Here is a 4,303-nt window from a genome sequence, read left to right on the forward strand (position 1 = left end):
AAAAAAAAAATCTTTTCATAACCAGTTAACCAACCCACTTTCAAAAGAGTTTCCAAGCAATGTCTAAGTATGCAATGTCCAATGTTATTTCAGTAGTCACAAAAAGCTGGATTTTTTTAAAATTCAGATATTCTAGTACTTGTGCCTAAAAACAAATGATTAGACAGAAGGCAAAGAAATTAAATGAAGTCTCTATATTAAAAAAATATGGTGACAACACACATTGGTTATGCCTGTTAGCAGTCACAGAGGATTAGTTTTCCCTGCTTCTTTAAAAGTGTGAAAGAGCAATCTGCAAAAAAAAAATGTTGCATGACAAGAATATCCTTTTATATAAGCAGCACAAAAGGAAAACATATTTGACGACTTTTCTTTAATTCATTCTTCTCAAAGATGGTCCTCTTTGACTCAAGTATTGATTCTATTATACCTTTTCTCAGGATAGTACCTTTAAATTGAGAAGAATCATTAGCTTCAAGATTTAGAGTGGCTATATCATTAATAATTATTAGCTGAATTCTCTTATACTAAAATATTGGGGGTTTGGTTTCCCTCTGTTTTTAAGGAAACATCATGCCTATCTAATAGTATTTCGTTTTCCAACTTAAGTAGCTTTAATACTAAAAGCCTTCTCAGTTTGCACTCTGAAATACGAAATTTCTTCTTGAAGCAACAGTAGGAAGTCATTAATGGCATTTTTTTGTTTACTGTAGGTGCATATCAAAGGGTTTTCATGTTCTTTGCACTGTGTATGTAAAATATAGGAAGTTCCTAGCTGAATTTTAGACATGATGTTGCAAGTGAAGCATCTCAGTCTTCCAACTAAGAAAAGGGATAATAAACTATAACTCAAATCATTAATATGATACTCTTAATACCTACTGATCATCACATGGCTTGTGAAACCTCCATGAGCTGAAACTAGACAATCTGTATTCGTGGGTATTCATGAAAAACAACCATCTTAATTACAGCATTGGTCTATAAATAATGGCTTAGGACCTGGAGAAGCCAGGTGACTGTCAGGTGACTTATTTATAGCTAATAGCCTAATTGTCTCTACATGTAGATGAAAATCTAATTAACTGTTTTCCAGCTGACAGCAGAGAGAAGTATTTCTTTCATATGTTAAAGGAACAGATGTGTTATGAAATAGTCAATTTAAATAATTTATGTCTCCTCACAATAAGCATATCTTCCACCAACGTCATACATTTGTCGAACAATGCTTATTAAAAGAAAACTTACACATAGAAAAGTTTTGAAATAGACTGCATTTGTACAAAGAAAACATGCTTAGCTATTATTTCACTTTGCTTGTGAGGCTTTTCTCATTTATAGTCTCTTGCAGTGATCATAATTCAAAAGCAATTACATCATAGCATTTTGCTATGGAAAATGTTATAAGGTTGTTTCACTAAAATCCAGAGTAGTTGAAAGCTGACTTTGTATAAAGGAGGTCATCATGCTGCAAATCAAAAATTCGTGTTATTGAGTTGAAAGTATCAGAGAAAATTGCAGCACTGAACAAAAAAGATGGTAAAGGGAAAGAAAGTACTTTGTAACTGACATTTTAAAACAGACACATGGTCTTAACAGTTATTCTAGCCTAACCCAGAGTTTAGAAATTGGTTCTTTTAGAAATAATAAACTGTCAGTGTATCTTTAAGATAGTCAGAAGACCATAAGAAGCAACAAAAGAGCAAGCATTAGTAGAAATGTCCCTGTTTAAAGCAAATGAATTTAGTAAATGGATCTGTTGGTAATGGACATCAAATTGAATGTACTTTGCTAAAGGGAATTGAATAGAGATATATAACTTAAGAGTCTTCAAAGTTCCTTGAAAAGGTTTCTGTGCAAATTTAAAAAAAAATTGTAAATTATTAGCTCTGAAAGAGAAAATGCATCCCAGAGAAAGACAGTACATACTATCCTACCCATGTATCTTGTCCCTCTGCTGTTATTTTGATCTTTAGCCTTTAGACTTACTTGCCTAAGTAAATTACAAATTTGTATCACTTGGTGGCAATTACCAAGTAGGGACTTGTCAGTTGTATGTGAACTGTAACCAGTAACTCCTTCACAGCTGATACAGAGCATCTGTCAAGCAATAATAATGATATTCAGCAACACTGATGTGTAACAAAGCGAGTCATCTGGAGGTTCAGCCTTGTAGATCCCAAATTAAATATTTTTAATGTACTTTTGTTTAAAATTCATGTTTCTCAAATGTTATATATTATTCATTTTACCTTTTACTGAAAAGTAATATCTGATGTATGTAATGCTTGAACTGTGCTGAAATGCATAGGATGTGTGATTAAATATGCATTTGAAGATTAATTAACTTGCTTTGAGGGATCAGATTGTGACTTAACAGTCTGCAACATTATCTTTAGTACAGTGATAAGACTTTTTCAAAGCTGTGCTGGTTTAAAAGTTAACCAGCAAGGGAAAATGAACTCAATTCAAAAGAGAGATTTATAAGTCAGAATAACAATTTATTAAAATAATGCAATAAGTACAATTATACAGACAGACAATTGGTTTTAACCCACAAAACCCAAATGTACAACCCAGCACCCTAGGGTATGAACAAAAGTGGTGTACCTTGGCCCACCCCCGAGTCCAAAGCAAAGGGAGAGGGGATAAACCTGCTGGTGGGAGAGCTGCTGCAGTCTGGTCAGAAGTGGTGATTGCAGTCCAGTTGAAGGCAGTGGTTTGCAGTATTCCTCTGGATCCCACGAGAGGTGGCAAGGTTCTGAAACTCCCAGTTATATACTCTCCAGTTCAGGCGGGAGTGCTCAGTCCCTCCCTCAGAGTAGGGAATTCCATAAAAGGGCATGCGGATGCTCAGTCCCTCCTCCATAAAAGGGTATCAGAGCGGGGAATTCCATATAAGGGTATCAGAGCAGGGAATTCCATAGAAGGGTACAGGAACATCTTCCCACCTTGCAGGCCTCTACTGACAACAGTTTTTGGGAAATGGCATGGAGGCTATAGAATACACAGTTTTGGGTTACACCCATCCAGTGATGAATTGGTCCCAGCCGTTCTAACCAGGACAAAAGCCAACTTTCTCTCAAAGTATGAAGAAAAAGAAGCTAATAGTTCTGTTGATAAAATCTCTTTGACAGACATCTGCTTTAGAAAAACAAGTTTATTTTTGAAATATGACCACGAATATAAATATCAACAAGCCCAATAATAATACTGTTGGCAGGCAACTACCACAAATAAAAATTTTGTAAGCAAAGCTGAGGACAGAAAAAAATAGAAAATAGAAAAAAAGAAATGGGGAAACATGCCTCTTGCTTAAGTTGCTTATGACAGAACATATTGTTCTGCCCACATAGGGTTTATTAAGGTTGAGAAACAGTATGCATATGGATTCTTAAATGTTTTCAAGGTTAGCAGTGCTTCACCGCACCAGCATAGTTAGGTATGCTAGTAGCAAAACACTTGGTATAAATGAAGATGTATTAAAGAGATCACACTGTACCAATATGGTAAATGGATTGTGTGAGCTCTAGTGAGAAAAATGCAGTTTTACTGGTACAACTTGTCAATTTTAAGGACTTCTGCCAGTATAATTCAATTGAACCAGCAATCAAATGGACCACAACATTTTGCACCCCTCAGCAGTCTAATGCTGCTGTATTAACTTTACTGATGATAAAGGAGTGTTAAACTAATGTATGTTACAGTGACTTGGACAAGTACCTCTGCCCACATTTGGGTTTTCCTTGTAAAAAACCAAGAAGAAGGAAAAAGAAAGGACATGAAACAATTCCAAAGTCTTAGTATGCTATAGAAATCACTAGTTTCAGACATTTTTGCTAAATAAAAATAAAGACATAATTCAGAAGTCTTTTCTCTTAATTCCTATTACTTTTCATATCAGAAATTGTTCTAACACTTGCAAGTAGAACTGTGCATGATTTCTCACATACTTTGATTTCTTTCTCTCATTTTGAAAAACTCTAAAACACTTAGGCAGACCTACAGCACCAGCAAATGTGTCAATTACTTAATTTTGTCCTTGTCATCCAACACTCATGTACGTGTACACTGTTCTATTGTGTTTTGCCCAAACTGTGCAATCCTTTTAAACTCTCTTGCTCCACAACTATCTGGCAGTTGTTCTTCCTCATCTTCCCTTATTAGTTCTCCCTGGACAGTCGGATCGAGTGCACCCTCAAAGTTTGCTGACAACACCAAGGTGTGTGGAGTGGTCAACACGCTGGAGGGAAGGGATGCCATCCAGAAGGACCTTGACATGCTTGAGGGGTGGGCCTGTGAG

This window comes from Neopelma chrysocephalum, unplaced genomic scaffold, assembly GCF_003984885.1.
Source record: "Neopelma chrysocephalum unplaced genomic scaffold, ASM398488v2 Primary Assembly neopelma1_42, whole genome shotgun sequence".
Taxonomy (NCBI): domain Eukaryota; kingdom Metazoa; phylum Chordata; class Aves; order Passeriformes; family Pipridae; genus Neopelma; species Neopelma chrysocephalum.